Source organism: Hemitrygon akajei, chromosome 14, assembly GCF_048418815.1.
Source record: "Hemitrygon akajei chromosome 14, sHemAka1.3, whole genome shotgun sequence".
NCBI classification, from domain to species: Eukaryota; Metazoa; Chordata; class Chondrichthyes; order Myliobatiformes; family Dasyatidae; genus Hemitrygon; species Hemitrygon akajei.
The window spans coordinates 58639491-58658818 of record NC_133137.1 but is presented as its reverse complement, the minus strand read 5'-3'; the positions used below and the strand labels follow the sequence as shown (position 1 = coordinate 58658818).

Below are 19328 nucleotides of genomic sequence, written 5' to 3'. Positions count from 1 at the left end.
GAGGACTGGAAAATTGCAAGTGTCACTCCATTCTTCAAGAAGGGAAGGAGGCAGAAGAAAGGAAATTCTAAGCCAGTTAGACCAGCCTCAGTGGTTGGGAAGATGGAGGAGTCGATAGTTAAGGATGTGGTTTCGAGGTACTTAGAGGTGCATGATAAAATAGACTGAAGTCTGCATAGTTTCCTTAAAGAGGAATCTTGCCTGACAAATCTGTTAGAATTTGTTGACAAATGATACGCAAAGGAGAATTGGTGGATGCTATATACTTGGATTTGTCAAGGTGCTGCACATGAGGCTGCTTAACAAGATAAGAGCCCATGGTATTACAGGAAAGATACTAGCTTGGATAGAGATTTGGCTGATTGGCAGGAGGCAAAGAGTGGGAATAAAGGAAGCCGTTTCTGATTGGCTACAGGTGACTAGTGGTGTTCAGCAGAGGTTGGAGTTGCAGCTATTTCTTTTTACATTGTATGTCAATGATTTTAATGATGGAATTAACAGCTTTCTGTCTAAGTTTGTGGACGATACAAAGATAGGTAGAGGAGCAGGAAATGGTGAGGAAGCAAGGAGTCTGTAGAAGGACTTTGACAGATTAGGAGAACAGGCAAAGAACTGGAAAATGAAATATAGTGTTGGGAAGTGTATGGTCATGCACTTCGGTAGAAGGAATAGAAGCATAGACTATTTTCTAAACAGAGAGAAAATTTTTAAAAAATCAAAGATGGAAAGGGAAATGCTTAAGAGCCCTCATGCAGGATCCCCTAAAGATGAATTTGCAGGTTGAGTCTGTAGTGAAGAAGGCAAATGTGATGTTAGCATTCATTTCAAGAAGACTAGAAAGTGAAAGAGAGGATGCAATGCTGAGGCTTTATAAAGCACAAGTGATGCCTCACAAAGAATTGTGCTCAGTTTTGGGCTGCTTTTTTAAGAAGGGATGTGCTAACATGGGAAAGGGTTCAGGGAAGGATCACAAGAATGATTCTGGCAATGAGTCTTATCATTTGAGGAGCAATAGAAGGCTCTGGGCCTGCACTCACTAGAATTTAGAAGAATGAGGAAGAATCTCATTGAAGCCTATCAAATGTTGAAATGCCTAGACAGTGTGGATGTGGAGAGGATGTTTTCTATGGTGAGGGAGTCGAGGACTAGAGGGCACAAACTCAGAATAGAGGTATGTCAATTTAGAACAGAGATGATGAGGAATTTCTTTAGCCAGAGAGTGATTGCCATAGCTGACTGTTGAGGTCAGGTCATTGGGTGCATCTAAGGTGGAGGTTGAGAGGTTTCTGATTAGTCAGGGAATAAAAGATTACAAGGAAGAGGCAGGTGAATATGGGTGAGAAGGAAATGGATTAGCCATGATGAAATGGTGACATAAACTTGAGGGGCTGAATGGCCTAATTCTGCCCCATGTCTTTTGGTCTTATAGACTTGTTATATAAATGTACACTCAGTGGCCACTTTATTAGTTACACCTGCATACCTGCTCATTAATGGAAATATCTAATCATCCAATCATGTGGCAGCAACTCAATGCAGAAAAGCATGTAGACATGGTCAAGAGGTTAATTTGTTTTTCAGAACAAACATCAAAATGGGAAGGAAATGTGATCTAAGTGACCTGTATGTGGAATGACAGCTGTTGCCAGAAGAAGTGGTTTGAGTATCTCAGAAACTGCTGATCTGGGCTTTTCACACACAGACGTCTCTGGAGTTTAGAGTGAATGGTACAAAGAAAAGATCCAGTGAGCAGCAGTTCTATGGGTGAAAACACCCCGTCAGTGACAGAGGTCAGAGGAGAATGGCCTGATTGGTTCAAGCTGACAGGAACGTAACAGTAACTCATAACTACGCGTTACAATAGTGGTGTGTACAACTCAAAGAATTCTGAACACTCAGATCGACAAACTTTGAAGTGGATAGGCCACAGAAGCAGAAGACCATGAACATACACTCAGTGGCCACTTTATTAGGTACTGGAGTTGGCCACTGAATGTAAGATGGAGGATTATGTGAATTGAAGGTCTGTCTACATATATACTGTAACATTATGAAATGGACCTGGGCTATAAAGTTCCCTGCTGGTTCATCAGGCTCCCCCTCATTTCTCCTTAAAATTTTAAAAGAGGCCACATCATATATTAACGGCAGAATTGAAGAAAGGTTAATGACTTGTAACATTAACTCTCTTCTTCTCTCCACAGACTCTGATTCAAATGTTGAGCATCTCTGATATTTTCTGCTTAGACTTCAGAACGCCATGATGTGCAGCCAGATTTTGATGAGTCAGGTAGTAGAATTACATATCAGCTCCCTGTGGAAATGAATGAGCTGTTGTGAAAGGGTTGGAAAACCTCCACAACTATTCTCATAAGCTTGAGAGACCAAACTTTGAAAGTGTGGAAATGAAAGCAGGAGTGTATTGGTTCTGAAGCCATTGGCACATTCACTGCTGTCAGTGTGCCACAGAGTCGATTTCAAAGCTTGCATCAGTTGCTGTCCAATCTCCTTCCTATCAGAATCCTTCATCTCCAGCCCTTTACCTTTCCCACCCATCTTTCTTTACCTAACACCTCAGCAACACACACACAATGCCGGAGAAACCCAGCAGGCTATGCCGCATCAATGGAAAAAGAGTAAACAGTCAACATTTCAGGCCAAACGTCACCCTTCATCAGGACTCCAGTTTTTCTCGTGTTCACCTATCATCTTCCAGCTACCCTTATTCTGCTCCCCCCACCTTTTTATCCTGGCATCTTCTCTCTTCCTTTCCAGTCCTGAAGAAGAGTCTCAACCCAAAATGTTGAATGTGTATTCATTTCCATAGATGCTGCCTGACCTGCTGAGTTCCTCCTGCATTTTGTGTGAGTTGCTTTGGATTTCCAGCATCAGCAGAATCTCTTGTGTTTACCAATTCCTGTTACTGCTCGAAAGCTCTTAGCATTTGTATCATCCCAATATATTTCACTTCTGTGAGTAATCTAATTTGTTCATTTGGAATTCATGCTGATCTCAAGTGGGGTGTTAGAATCCTACCCTACTTCACGGTTTAGGGTGAAAATAACTCTCCTTCTACTCAGCTGGGGAATGGCACATCCTCTGATGATCTGTCTCATTGGCAGTGACTGTAGGATGTGCTTGAGGCTTCCGTGCAGACATGTGCCATCCCCACTGACTCCCGAGAATCTCTAGCCCATACCGCTCAAAGTGGAGAAGCAAGATTCTAGATGCTGCTGAGAAACTTGAGGCCAGGCACTGGGTTGGTTCAAGATGGTCAAGATGGCACCTGCATACAACGCTCCACAGTTGAAATCATCTGGATAGAACATGAAACTATTTATTTCACCTAATTTATGTCTTTTATACCTGTTGACTGTTGGTGCCTGTGATTTGCAGTTTGAAGATCCTTTGGGTGATCCAGCGTTTTGCTGTCTCCAACCGGATTCCAGGAGGCAGTGGGTGCAGGCCTTGAGCAAAAATACTGCAGAGAGCACGAGCTTTTTTTGATTCCATTTCACCAATTAAAGCAACAAGGGAGATTGAAACATCAATGTGAATACAAGCGGCGAGTGCTGGCTGCCTGCCTTCTGATCGCTGGTGGGATTGCTCTGCTGCCGGAGAGAGGAGCCTGTATGACCTGCCACTGTGCCTGAGGGATGTTACCAAGGGTTTCTGCATTGCGGATATGGGCACAGATATGGATTTGGACTGTGCTCTTTGGACTTTTTTCAGTCTTATAGTTTTTTTTTCATATATTCTGCATTTTTACTTGTTCTTTCTCTTTTTGTGCGGGGGAGGGAGATATGGGGGTCAACGTTCTTGTGGTGTTTTGTGCGGGGGGAGAGGGGCCTGGGTATTGATGATGGTGTTGCCATTCCTTTTTTTCTTGGTTTCACGACCATCTGGAGAAGAAGAATCGCAGAGTTGTATATTTTGATAAGAAATTAACCTTTGAACCCTTTAAATCATTTGGGAACAATTGAGAGCCCTGGAATGAACCTACTGTACATCTATACCACCTAGCCATACCTGCCCCATTGGAGGAAGAACCTGTGGTTGGTACAGTGGCCTCATTAGTCACCACAGAGCCAGAGTGGTAGGAAATCATTCTGATGCTAAGGGAATGCATAAGGAGAGGGATTATGCTCTTGTAATATGGGAAGTCAGTGGCAGTGTGTATTAATCAATCAGAATATATTTTATTATCATTGACATGGGTTTTCCAACAGCAGTACAGTCCAATATATAAAGTAAAAGTCACAGGGAGAAACATTTTTTAAAAAGTAATGTAAACAGAGTGCAAGATGGTGAAGTAGTGTTCATCAGTTCATGCACCGTTCAGAAATCTGACAATGGAGGGACAGAAACTGTTCCTAAAACATTGAGTACGTGTCTTCAAGCTCCTGCACCTCAGTCATGATGCTGGTAATGAGAAGAGGGCATGCCTTGGATGGTGAGGACCCTTAATGATGGATGCTGCCTTTTTTGAGGCATGGCCTTTTGAAGATGTCCTCGATTGTGGGAAGGCTAGTGCCCACGACAGGGCTGGCTGAGCTTACAACCCTCTCCAGCTTTTTCCAATTCTGTGCACTGTCCCATCGCTACCAAATAATGGTCTCCATGGTACATCTGTAGAAATTTGCTAGAGTCTTTAGTGACATACCAAATCTCATGAAATATAACTACTAGTGTGCCCTCTTAATTGCATCAATATGTCGGGACACAGAAGATGAAAGTGAATTAGTGTGGTTTTTTGAATGGACATATATAGATACGAGAAGAAGAAAAGATAAAGGTGAAAAGTCAAGAGTTGTGAGGAAAAGGGGCTGCGCTGCAGGTTGTTGTTAACTAATGAAAAACATTCATGGCACAAAGTCAGTCGCCATTTGCCAGTGGAATTGATGCTCTGAACTACAGATAATTGTCCAAGTTGATTATAAAATAAGAGGATAAAGACCATCAAAGAGTAACTGATGACCTGCTCAACTGGAATACAGCAATTTGATGTTAATTCAGTTTTAATGAAAATGAGATTCACAATTGCACAGGAATTATTTCATTTGGATAATCCTTCCATTTCAGAGAGTAAAATAAGAAAAAAGTTTAAAAAGAATTAGTCATAATATACTCAAAAAAATAATAAGGCCCTAAACCAGTCTTTACTTCTCAGAACATCAGCTTAAAAATTTGCCTCTGCATCTGTTGCAAGGATTGGGAAAAATGCCATGATGTGAGAGATTGATTAGAATTGCTTCAAGATCTATGAGACACTTATAAAAAATTATAAAGGAGTTCCTTATAGCCTTAAAAATAATCAAATTTAATTGCAATGAGGTAAAAATTAATCTTGGACCATAACTCCAGACAACTGGCATTACAATGACAATTCTGCAGAACTCAACAGAACTGAGTACCAGGTCGGGTGTTGGTCAGAAGGGGATGAGTGAAAGACAGCATTCAACACCTTCACTGGCCACTATAAGTACCTCTTGAAGCCATTTGGTCTGGCCAATGCTCCTTTTGTTTTTCAGTTCATTTTCTCTTCATTAGTTTGATTGAAGACTCGATTAATAGCAAAACTAGTTGAAAATACTAAGCTTGATTAATTCATTGGTTTAGTTCTTTAATTGTACTGCCCAAGAAAATAAAGGGAGACCCACAATCTCATAAGCTCTCAGAAATACCTCACTAAGTACTTTCAACATGTGGTAACTATAATAATGACAGAGGTTTAGCAGTTGGATTGTACACCGTATGTTCTCACAAACAACATTGACAACCAATATGAAGATGTTGATTGAAAATAAATATTTTCCAGGATACCATAGAGGGTTCTTTTCACTGCTCCTTTTAAAATAAAACTAGGAGATGCTCTACCTCCACATAAGAACACAGTGGGTGATGTGCCTTGAAGTCTCACCCAAACTATAATATTTTAGGGAACATATTTTCAGTTCCATATTGAAGAATCAGTTAAGCCAATGCATTCAAATTGCTGGAGAAGGATAGACTTTGCTAATTAATTGTCAGAGCAAAGGAAATCATGCAGTGGAAGCGAATGTTGGAATTTGGGAACCAAAGCCGATTCACTCAATGTGGTTTCTGATGCATTATTCATTCACTTTATGAGGTATTGCCAAAATCCCAGCATATGTTTCTGTCAAAGCTTTGTGCATGAAATTTTAATGATAAAACTCATCCCTGTAAATCCAGAAGCTAATTCTGCAGAGGGAGTTAGCCAAGTAAGTCAAGTGATCCATGTATAGTTTAAACTAAGATTAATTTTTAAATTAAAGTCTTCGATTCCCTCTCTCGCCCTCTCTCCCTGCTTTTTCCCCTCTTTTCCTTCTCTTTCCCCCTCACTGAGGAACAGTATACAGTTAAAGCTGCTACAAATATAAAGAAACACACACAAAATATAAAGATATAAAATAGAAAAAAAAAGAAATATAAAGAGCCATCCCTATCAATTAAAAGCATAATTAACAAGAACTGGTCAAACCAATGAATTTAATTCAAATCACCATTTAAAAGAATTCAGCCACTTCCATGGTTCACAAAAAGAGCACAATGCTGTAAATTTGCTGCTTAAATCAAAGAACAGTGGCAAAGGACTCACATTTATCTGCTGCCATTTTGATCAAATTCCACTGCTCTTCCAAATCCATTATATGTTTTTATCCATTGACAGGATCTGGACATACTGGAATTGCAAGCATTTATTGCCCTTTAGATGGTAAGAACAAGCTGCACCCTGGAACTGCTGCAGTTTGTGAGACACAGGTGCTTTTTCATTGTTATCAGTCAGGATGTATACCCAGTGATAATGAATGAACAGCAACTTCTCAGGGAAACTTGCAGGTGGTGCTCACATGAGCCAAACGTCCTTTTATTTAGAACATTCCACCCGTCAAAGGTGATCCCAAGGCTGTGGTGAAGACTGGAGCCTGGTGGTCTTATCAGAATATAATACAGGCATTCAAATGATGAAACTTGTCAACAGTTTCCATCATGTACTGATAACTGAGTATTCTGATGCAATGGTAATTAGCTAGATTAGAGTTATCCTGCTTTTGTGAACAAGATGTACCCTGGCAGCTTTCCACCTTGTCAGGTAACTGATACCTTAACAATGTCATAGAAACAGCCCGATTACAGGCACAGGTGGTTCCGGAGCACAAACCTTCAGCACCACACCCAAGATGTGGGACTGCCTGATTGTCTTTATTGTATCCAATGCTCTCAGGTGTTCCTTGAGGTCAAGTCAAATTAACTGATGACTATGCTTTGTGATTGAAACAGTGCTTTTTCCTGTCTCTGCAATTCTATCCCCAAACTTCTCTACCTCAATCTCACTCTCTAACTAATCTCCTTGACTGGAAGTTTTTCTTATCTCATTAAGTGGTTCCCTTTTTTAAGCCTTTGTGATATGTTGAAGATGCTAAATAGGCAACATTCTCTATGCAAATAATCATTTCTCAGTTACATCCTGTCCTGTACCACAGTTGTGCTGTACCATTATTTCTGTTAGACAATGAAGAGTTATAATAACCTGTCAGGGCAAGGAGAGGTGGGAACAATGTAATATTACTAGTTATGAATTACTTCCATCCTACTCCTCTAATTTGCTATTATGCAGACTCCCAGTTAATTTTTATTTCTACTTATCTTCCACAATAACTGTTTATTCTCTTTTAACTACTTCTCCTCACAGAAGGACATGACTGCGTTGAGAGGATGCAGAGGAACTTTATCAGATTATATTTTATTCATTCAAGGGATGTGCACTTTGCTGCTAAGCCACCATTTAATTGCCTAAGAGGAGGTAACAGGGGTGAAGATGGCTGCCATCTTTGAAGTGTGGGTATAGCCACAGAGCTATCAGGAAGGGTACCCCAAGATTTCGATCCAGTGAAGGAATGACAATGTATTTCCATTAGTGACTACAGAAGTTTTGTAACTCGTTATCAAATCTATCCATATTATTCTTTGACCTTAACAGTCACATACTTACAGATACAGATTGCAATATTTCAAAGGTAAACCCTACCATCTTCCTCAAGCACAAGTTAATCAAATGAGAAATCCCCCTAGAGACACCTCCTTATATACCCTCTCGAGTGAGCAGAGCAAGGGCAGGGCTTAATGTTCAATCCTGATTGGCTGGATCTGAATTGCCTATTCCTGATTGGTTAGTTTGAATTGGCCTTGTTCTGATTGGTCAATTCTTTTCTTTTAGTCCAACCCCACTTTAGGAATGTGTTATCCCAGACTAGAGTTATCTTTACACTCTTAGAACTGACATTTAGGTCCCCCACATGCTTCATCTCCAGTGTTTCCCTAATCTTTCTATTGTAGGCATTCTCTTTCTTGCCAAAGACGTTGGCCTCATCAAACTTTGGTTCTCATGAGTATGATAAGCAGTGATCTGCTTTCAAGTTTTTTTAAGGCACATTTCTGTTCTGCTATCCTGGTCTTCAATAGCCTTCCAATCTCAGCAATATGTACTTTTTGGCATAGCGATAGAGGTATAGGGTACACAATTCCCTGACACAGAGGAAAATTGTTGGGTGCCACTTATATACCAAGAGGGTATATAAGGAGGTGTCTCTAGGGGAATTTGTTTGAGGAAAATGGTTGGGTTTACTGTTGAAATATCGCAGTCAGTATCTGTATGTGTGTGAATGTTAAGGCCAAATGATATCATGGATAAATGTAGTCCCATCTCAGGATGGTGTGTTCCTTGTGGATATCTTCCACATGGTGGTGTCCCTATGCTTTGGTTGCCATTGTCCTTCTAGCTTGTAGAGGTCATGGGATTAGAAGATACTGTTTAACAACTCTTGATCAGTTGCTGCAATGCATGCTGTTGATGGTACAAACTACCTCTACTGTGCATCAATGGTGGAATGAGTGAATGGCTCGGGATGGTATGCCTATCAAACAGGCTGCTATGTCCTATATATTGTCGAGCTTCTTGAGTGTCATTGAGGCAATGGAGGGTATACCTAATGCTGTTTGTGGATAGTAGATATTCTTTGGGGAGTTTGGTCACTTGTCACAGGTTTGTAAGGTTCTAGTCTGCTCTGGTAGGCACGTTATATTTATAGCTACTTCAGTTCAGCTTCTGGTCAATTGTGACCACCAGAATATTGGAAGTGCGGGATTTAGTGATGGTAATACAATTGAATGTCAGGAGATGATAGCTGGATTTTCTCTTTTGGATATTGTCATTGACTGGCACTTGTGTAATGCAAATATTGCCACCTGTCAGCCCAGGCCTGGATATTGTCCAAAGTCTTGTTGAATTTGGATGTGGACTTCATTACCTGCAGAGCTATGAATACTGCTAAACACTGTGCAGTCACCAGTGGGCATCCCCGCTCTGATCTTACAACTAAAGGTAGGGCATTGAGCGAATATGGTTGGGTTCAGAAGATTAACCTTCTGCAGAGGTGTCCAGTGGCTGAGATAATTGACCTCTGCCTACCATAACCCTTCTCCATTGTGTGAGGTATGATTCCAACAAGCAGAGATTTACACCTGATTACCACTGACTCCAGTATAACTGCATACTACACTCGAACAAATACTGCCTTGACATCAATTGCATTTACTTAGACCTCACCTCTGGAGTTCAACTCCTTCATCCATGTTTGGACCAGGACTGTAATGAAGCAGAAGTGGCTCTCACAGTGCAACAACTACTCTCAGAGCAGCAAGATTAGTCCAGGCTGAATTTTGTTGGTCAGGTGGAGGAGAAATTAAAGTCAGTGGAGGTTGGGTTGGTAGAAATGGCTCTTGCAGTACAACGTTTACTCTCAGAGCAGAAAGCCCATTCCAAGCTGAAAGAGCAGGTGTCAGCTCTCGCATCCTCTTCTATTGCAATCTCATCAACCTGAGCCGCTAATGTCCCGATTCCCTTGTCTTCTTCCAGGCCTGATCCGAGTATTCCTACATCCAGCAGACACTCCGGTGGCACTGACGGCTGCAGAAACTTAATTACACAGTGTGACCTGACTTTCCAAGCCCACCCAGGTTGGTTTAGTAAACTGGTGAATCGCTTAGTCAGACCCCGCTCAGCCTGTTCAACACCCTAAGAGAACAAGGTTCTCCTGCAGCCCAGACTTTCCAGCAATTTGTAGTCGAGTTCAAGAGAATGTTTGACCTTCTTGTATGGGGTCAGGAGGCTACCCACCAAGGGTGAGGGTCACTGAAAGACTATGCAGTAAAGTTCCACACACTTGTGGTTGAGACAGGATAGGAGGTGCCGCATCAGAATCAGATTTTAATATCACCTGCATATGTCATGAAATTTGTTAACTTTACAGCAGCAGTACAATGCAATGCATGATAAATAAATAGAGAAAAAATTGAATTATAGTAAATATATATATTAAATCGTTAAGTTAAAATAAGTAGTGCAAATAAAATAGAAATAAAAAGATAGTGAGGTAGCGTTCATGGGTTCAATGTCCATTCAGTGGAGCTAATAGGACTTGAGTTTCAATCCCTATGGTAAATCGGCACTCTCGATGTTGGCAGTGGACTTGGAGTGGTGACGAGGAGGGTAGGTACCACATCAGGGTCATCAGGTGGGCACCCTCCTTCTTTGACATTTTGTTGATAAGCCCAGATGTCTCTAGAGGGCTCAACAGAGCTCAACAGGGCTCATCTGGCATCCCAGATACACCCCTCTCAGTTCCGTACCCTCCCGTCTTCATCTTGCAGCCCAGTTGTTGTCTTTCCTTTTAATCCAAATCCAATTACTGCTTTCTTCTGCTGCATTTGACAAGGACTTGATTGCTTTTTGGAGTGAATAACCCCTCACCTCCATCTTCTTCAATAGACTGGTCATAGATGTAGCCACAAATCCCCTGCATCCTACTTCTACAGGGAAAATCTTGGTCTTCCAGCCATTCTGGGCAGCTTCAGTTGCCAGGTCAGAGTACTTGGTCTTTTTGCTCTCATAAGCTTCTTCAACGCCATCTTCCCACGATACTGTCAATTCCACAACATATGCCAGCTTGGCTGTTGTGGACCACAGGACTATGTCTGGCCGGAGTGTTGTAGCCGCAATGTCTGGGGGAAACACAAGCTTTTTTTCCAAGTCCATGTCCATTTTCCAATCCCGAACAACCTGCAGAATGCTTACCTCTTTTGATGTTATATGGTGTTCTGGAGGTGGGCCTGCTGGTACAAATCGTGTGATGTGAACATTTCTTGCCGATGTTTGTGGGAGAACATTTGTGGTGATTTGCCCCTGTTCCGGGATTGATGCCAGCTGTCTGAGAACTTGGTTATGCCGCCAAGTATACCACCCCTGGCTGAGGTTCATGGTGCATCCTGTTAAAATGTGCCTTAGAGATCCAGGTGCTTGACAAAGAGAGCAAGTGGGGTCTTCTCCACACCACTGGTTCAGGTTTTGAGGTGTTAGTAGGAGGTCATAAGTGGCTCTGATGACAAAACTTAGCCGAGATCCCTCCATCTCCCAGGTGTCATGCCAGCTGAGTTTCCTCTTTTCAAGGTTCTCCAAATTAGTCCATTGGCCCTACTTGGCCATTGAGACGGCCCTGGTGTGTCGCTCTGTCTCCTCCTGTCTTGTCTCCTCCTCCGGCCGTCTTTTCTGCACTAATGTTGCCTTGTGCCATTGAGAAGCCTTTGTGATGAGCCCGAGCCCGGCTCTCTCAAGTTGGACTTGGCCAAGCACATCAAGCAGACTTAGCACTCTGAATGGCTTCAGATGGGGTCCACTTCCTCCCTGTTACCACAAGGGGGGCCGCTGTTCTAATAACAGTATCTTCAGATTCAATGAGGGTCGTGACCAACCTTGCTTTGGTGTATTTGAATTCTTCCACAAGACTTGCAATTGGTAATTTCAATTTGCCGTTCCCGTACAGTCCAATAAGACTTAAGCATCATGGAAGTCCAAGCCACTGTTTCACATGTGTGCTGATCACTCTTTCGAGCTTTTCCACCTTGTTGATGGGGATTTCATACACTGTTAAAGGCCACCTGAGTCTTGGGAGTATACTGAACTGGAAGCACCACAGCTTGAGTTTTCCTGGCAGCCAGGTCTTGTTGATGTGAGCTATGTACGTGACGAAATCAGATGGCAGAAGGGAAGAAGTTGCTCCTGAATCACTAAGTATGCTCCTTCCCGATGGTAACAATGCGAAGAAGGCCTGTCCTGGGTGGTGGGGATCTTTAATGATGGATGCCGCCTTCCTAAGGCACTGCTCCCTGAAGATGTCTTGGATACTACAGAGGCTAGTGCCCATGATGTAACTGACTAACTTTCCAACTTTCCATTCCATTCCAGACAGTGATGCAGCCAGTCAGAGTGCTCTCTACAGCACAGTTGTAGAAGTTTGAGTGTTTTAGTTGACAAAACAAATCCCCTCAAACTCCCAAAAGAATCATAGTCCTTTTTTATAGCTGCATTAATACGTTGCATCCAGGTTAGGTGCTGGGAGATACTGAGACCTAGGAACCTGAAATTGCTCATTCTCTCCACTTCTGATCCCACAATGACAATTGGTTTGTCTTCCCTAGTCTTACCCTTCCTGAAGTCCATAATCAGCTCTTTGGTCTTGCTGACTGACATTGACTGCAAGGTTGTTCTTGCAACACCACTCAACTGACAGGTATATCTCACTCCTGTTTGCCCTTTTGTCACCATCTGAAATTCAGCCAACAATAGACGCATCATCAGTAAATTTATAGTTGGCATTTAAGCTATGCCTAGCAACACAGTTATGGGTGTAGAGAGAGTACAGTAGTGGGCTAAGCACACGTCGTTGTGGTGCGCCAGTGTTGATCGTCAGCAAGGTGGAGATGTTATTTCCAAACCACTCAGATTGTAGACTTCCAGTTAGGAAGTCGAAGATCCAGTTGCAGAGGGAGGTACAGAGGCCCAGGTTCTGTAGCTTTTCAATCAGGTCTATAGGAATGATGTTGAATGCTGAGCTATAGTCAATAAACAGCATCCTGACATAAGTATTTTCATTGTCCAGGTGATCTAAGCCTGCATGGAGAGTCATTGAGATCACGTCTGCTGTAGACCTATTGTGGCAATAGGCAAATTGCAATGGGTCCAGGTCCTTTCTGAGATAGGCGCTGATTCTAGCCATGCCCAATCTCTCAAAGCATTGCATCACCATAGTTGTGAGTGCTACTGAACAATAGTCATTAAGGCTACTGACACTGCTCTTCTTGGGCACTGGTATAATTAATGCCCTTTTGAAGTAGGTGGGAACTTCTGACTGTAGCAGGGAGAGGTTGAAGATGTCTTTGAGCACTCCCACCAGTTGGTTGGCACAGGTTTTCAGAGCCTTACCAGGTACTCCATCAGTCCCTGCTGCCTTGCAGGGTTCACCCCCCCCCCCCGCCCCCCCAATGTCAGCCTCCGACACAGAGACAGGGTTATCGAATGCTGCAGGGATCCTCATTGCTATGGTTTTATTCTCCCTTTCAAAGCGAACATAAAAGACATAGAGCTCATCTGGGAGTGAAGCATCGCTGCCATTCATGGTGTTGGGTTTTGCACTGTAGGAAGTAATGGTCTGCAAACCCTGCCACAGTTGATGTGCATCTGACATTGCCTCTAACCTCTCCCGGAATTGTTTCTTGGCCTTTGAAACAGCCCTCCACAAGTCATACCTGGCTTTTTTATATAGACCTGGATCAGCAGACTTAAATGCCACCAATCTAGCTCTCAGAAGACTACAAATCTCCTGGATGGGAGTCAAAAACCTCGTCACTGCTTTCCAGCATGGCCTGAGTACAGAGATCAAAGTGCGTGATGAAGAGGACAGCCTGGACGGCCTGTTAAATTTGTCCATTCAAATACACAACCGGACAGCTGAGGGGGAATGCCCCATCTCTCATACTCATCAGATTACTGCCTGTCTTCACCCCCTTCTCTCCTCTCTCATCACCCACTGAGGATCTCTTGTAGGGGGTGGGGGGCCTGTACCTGTCTCAGGAGGAATGTGATCGGCACAGAAGGACAGGGTGCTGCCTCTGCTGTGGCTCACCATGACACTATGTCCCATGTGCCCAATCTTGAGACTTGTCAGCAAGAAGGGAATTCTGCCAGTTCGATTCACCCTGCAAGTATTATCCCCTAATCAAGTAATACTCCCAGCTTCCCTGTTGAGGGGATCCCAGACCCATGGGCTTCTAGCATTTATTGACTCTGGGGCAGCCGGGAACCTCATGGATATCTCCCATGCTCATAGAAGCAGAGTTCCCATTGAGATGGAATATTGATATCAGGATTCTGGATGGTTGGCCTCTGAGCACTGGTAAGATCCACCTTTCTATGATACCCCTCCAACTTGTGCTAGAAGGCAAGAATAGGGAACAGCTCTTCTTCTATGCTATAGATTCACCTGAACTGCTGCTGGTGCTTGGCCTTACCTGGCTCTCTCGACACCAATCGATTGGTCCTTAAAAGTGCTCCAAGATTGAGGACCAGCATGCCTTACCCCAACTCTGTCTTATCCTCTCTAGTGCAGTCCCTTCCTGCCTACATTCATGACCCTTAACATGCTCTGGATCTTTTCAAAGATTTCAAGTTCCATGGCTCCCATCATCTTATTTTCACAATGGATGTCCCGACCCTATACACCTCCATCCCCCACCAGGAAAGTATCAAAGCTCTCTGTTTATTTCTGGACACCAGAGCCCAACCCGTTCCCCTCCACCACCACTCTCCTCCATCCAGCAGAACTTGTCCTCACTTTCAATAATTTCTCCTTTGGCTCTTCCCACTTCCTTCGAACAAAAGGTATAGCCATGGGCACTCGCGTGGGTCCCAGCTATGCCTGCGTTTTTGTCAGCCACGTGCAACAGTCTATGTTCCAAGCCTACACTGGTACCCGTCCTCCACTCTTCCTATGCTACATCAAAGACTGCATTGCTGCTGCTTCCTGCATCCATGTGGAGCTCATCAACTTCATCAGTTTTGCCTCCAACTTCCACTCTGCCCTCAAATTTACCAGTTCTCAATCTCACTATCTCTATCAATGGAGACAGCTTATCTACTGATGTCTATTATAAACCCATGGACTCTGACAGCTACCTGGACTATCCCTCTTCCCACCCTGATACTTGTAAAAACATCATTGCCATTTTCTCAAATCCTCCATCTCCACCTACGTAGTACCTACACTCAGTCTGCTAGAATGAGAGGGATCTCCCAGTGGCCACTCATTTTAATTTTACTTCCCATTCCCATTCTGATATGCCAGGCCATGGTCTCCTCTACTGTCACGATATGGCCACAATCAGGTTGGAAGAACAACACCTTATATTCTGTATAAATACTCTCCAACCTGATGGCATGAACATCGATTTCTCGAACTTCTGGTAATGCCCCCCCCCCTTTCACCATTCCCCATCCGTTTTTTCCTCTCTCACCTTATCTCCTTGCCTGCCCATCGCCTCCCTCTAGTGCTCCTCCCTGGCCTTTTCTTTCTTCCATGGTCTTCTGTTCTCTCCTATCAGACTCCTCCTTCTTCAGCACCCTATCGCTTTCACCAACTTTCCAGCTCTTTACTTCATCCCTCCCCCTCCTGGTTTCACACATCACCTGGTGTTTTTCTCTCTCCCCTCCCCCCACTTTTAAATCTACTCCTCATCTTTTTTTCTTCAGCACTGCTGAAGGGTCTTGGCCCGAAACATCGACCGTACTTTTTATCCATAGATGCGGTCTGGCCTGCTGAGTTCCTCCAGCATTTTGTGTGTTGCCTGCCTACCTGTCGGGGTACAGCTCAGGCCCCTGTCAGTGATATCCCTCCTAAGCCAACTAGTAGTGTGGACCCGTCAGGTGATCCAGCTGAAGGTGCTGACATTCTTGAGGTCTTCAGTAAGAAGTCTACCTCCCTGCCTCCACATCAGCCATAGGACTGCGCCATTGACCTCCTAACAGGATCTAGTCCTAGTCTCCCTCTCTCATCCTGAAAGAGTGGCCATGGAAGAATACATCAAGGAGGCATTTATCTGTCCATCTACCTCACCAGCAGGGGTGGCTTCCTTTTAGTGAGCAAGACAGTTTGCAAGCTCCAGCCCTGTATTGATTATCAGTCCCTGAAAAACATCATGGTGAAGATCTGCTACCCTCTTCCCCTTTTTGCCTCTGCATTTGAATAACTCCAGGGAGCAAACATATTCTCTAAGATTGATCTACACAATGCTTACAATCTGGCTCGCATGCACAGAGGGATGAGTGGGAGACCGCATTCAATGCCTCCACTGGCTGCTATGAGTACCTCATGTTGCCATTTGGTCTGGCCAATGCCCCTGCTGTTTTGCAAGGCTTGGTCAACAACGTGCTCTAGGACATGTTGAGTCAGTTTGTTTTTGTGTATTTCGATGACATTCGTGTCTATTCCTGTTCTCACCAGGAATACGTCCAGTATGTCTGGAAGGTTCTCAGATGGCTCCTCAAACAACCTTTACGCCAAGCCAGAAAAGTGTGAGTTCACAAAGAGCAGGTGTCATTCTTGTGCTACATTCCTCACCCCTTCCAGAGTTCAAACGGACCCACGTCAAGCTCAGGCAGTCAGAGTGGCCCAAACTATCTACATTCAAACAGGTGATGTGCTTCAGGGTGTTTGCAAACTTTTATCACTGCTTCATCAGAAACTTTAGGTCCATCGCAGTTCGCATAAATGCACTCACCAAGGAGAACACTGCAGGATTCGATTAGACAAATGAAGCAGGCCAGTGAATGCTTCACCACTGCTACAGCACTGCAAAATCCAGACCCATCCCATCCTTTCACCATCGAGGTTGATGCATTGGAGCTGTATTCTCCCAGCACTCTTCAGTAGATAACCAGACACACCCCTGGGCTTTCCTTTCCCATTGCTTTGACTCCAGAAGACTGTAACTAATGTCAGAAACCAAGAACATCTGGCCACTAAAGAGGCCCAGGAGGTATGGTGACACTGGCTGGAGGGAGCTGAGCACCCCTTTCTGGTATGGACAGATCATAAAGGACCTCTCCTTCATTTGCGATGCAAAGAGACTCAATGCCCATCAAGCCCATTGGACTCTCTTCTTCATCCAGTTTAATTTCACACTCACATACTGCCCTCCAGCAGTCCTGATGCTCGTTCCTGCCAGTTTTATATTTCTAAAGACAATGGTAATCCAAAGCCCATCTCTTACCCCCCCCCCCCCCACCCACCACCGACCATCAATACAAAATACAGTAGCTGCTATAGTGACTTGGGGAATAGGGGCAAAGGAGAGTGTTGCCCAACAGTCGGATCCCGGCTCAGCTGGGGAACCCAACAACCTGCTGTTTGTCCCTGCCACTGTGTGCCCCAAAGTGTTGGAGTGGGGTCACTCTCCCCATCTGGTTAGCCACTAGGGTATTCAATTGACCCTGGAATTTATAGAGAGATAATTTCCATAGTGTTGTCTCTGCCTGTCCCACTTTTGCCTGGAACAAGATGTTACATCGGTGCCCTGCTCTGACTACTGCTTGGGCTTCTCTACCGCTGGTCTTGGTGGATTTCATCACTGACCTGCCTCTATTAGATGGGAACACTACCATTCTGGTAGTTGTGGATCAGTTCCCTAAAGCAGGCCACTGCATAAGTTCTCCCTAAGTTCTCGTCAGCTAGAGAGACTATGACCCTCTTGGTTCAGCATATGTTTTGGATGCACAACTTCCTTCAGGATATAGTGTCTGATAGAGGCCCACAGTTCACGTCCCACTTTCCGAAAGTTTTCTGTTCTCTCTTGGGAGCCACATTCAACCTCTCATCAGGTTTCTATCCCCAAGCTAACAGCCAGACTGAGAGTTGGAGACAACCCTGTACTGCCTTGTCTCTTCCAACCCCAAAACCTGGAGTTCCCAGCTGGTTTGGGCAGTAATTGCCCACAATAACCCGAGTGATCCTCCACTGGCATGTCCCCCTTTAAATGTCAAAAGGAATTTCAGCCACCAATCTCCTCTGACCAAGAGATTGTTGTAGGAGTCCCTGCAGCTGAATAGTTGGTCCAACCCTACAAGCACAAACAGAGACAGGTCTGGCAGGCTGACCAGTTCCGCTGAAAGGTGAAGCCTCTCGAGCCAGGGAACAAGGCCTGGCTGGTGTCTAGAGAACTTCCACTGAGAGTAGAGAGCCGCAGTTTGGCCCATGCTACATTTGTGAAAAAGACTATCCATAGAGCCTCCTCTAAGCTGCACCTATCATCATCCATGAAGATTCACCCAGTGTTCCGTGTTCCCCACCTCAAGCCAGTGACTTCCTCCCCACTAACTCCAGTCACTCCCCCCACACCCCCTCTTGGGATAGGTCTCTGGTCTATTCTGTGCAATGTGTCCTAGCATCTCACTGGGTGCAGGGCAGTGTTCAGTACCTCGAGGATTGCAAAGGTTATGACCCAGAGCAACAATTTTGGGTGCCGCTCAACACATACTGGACAAATCTCCCACCTGGGACTTACAGCGGGCACAGGCTAATGGCACCTCAGAAGCTGGGCCTAGAGAGGGGAGCCCTGTCACAGCCATGGACGCTGCCGCAGAGTCTGGGCATCTTCACAGGGGGACAGCTGAAAGAACTCGGCAATCGTTCATTGGAGAATTCCAGCTAATTAGGGTTTCTTTGTAATTTTATTTAACTCCCTTCCTTTCATTTTCATCTTGTCAAGTCTTCAGTGAAGCACAGCAACAGCAATGATCCCTGCTTACCTTAGTCCATGTGATTTAGAGAGATGCTGTTCAAAGGAGCAGTATTCATTTAGCACTAAGTTACTGCTTTTGAGCCGCAGTGATGTCATTTGTTATTAGTTAGTAGTCCTGTTGGCCTAGAATGTATTACTTTACTTTGTTCTGTACACCTCTTATTAAACTCAGTGAACTGTTCACTGCACTTCTGCATCTGTCCCTCTGCACTTGGGCCATTACTGAACTTGTGCCACTTTGTTTTCCTTGGAATAGAGGAAGATGACAAAGAATATCGAAAACTGTGAGACATAGTGACAGTGTAGGCAAGAGGAAACCGTTTTTCCCCATAGCAGGGAAGACAGAAAGCAGCGGATACACTGTAGGTTTAAACTAAGGGTAAATAGTTAAGTGGGAATCTGAGGAGGATTTTTCCCCCATTTAGAGGACAGTCCAGTTTGCAACACTGTCTAAGGGTATATTAGTGGCATTTAAGAAATATTTAAATGAGCACTTGAATCACCAAGATATGTAAAGTTACAAACCTTGTGCTGGTAAATGGGATTAAAATTGCTGGGTATTTAATGGTCAGCATGGACATGGTGAGCCAAGGTACTCATTAATAAATTCTGTTACTAAC

At 44.1% G+C, this 19328-nt stretch overlaps 1 pseudogene; it reads right to left on the bottom strand.

Moving 5' to 3' along the window:
- LOC140738189 (1-phosphatidylinositol 4,5-bisphosphate phosphodiesterase zeta-1-like) overlaps positions 1-19328 on the bottom strand; it is a 107544-nt pseudogene that overhangs the window by 79702 nt on the left and 8514 nt on the right.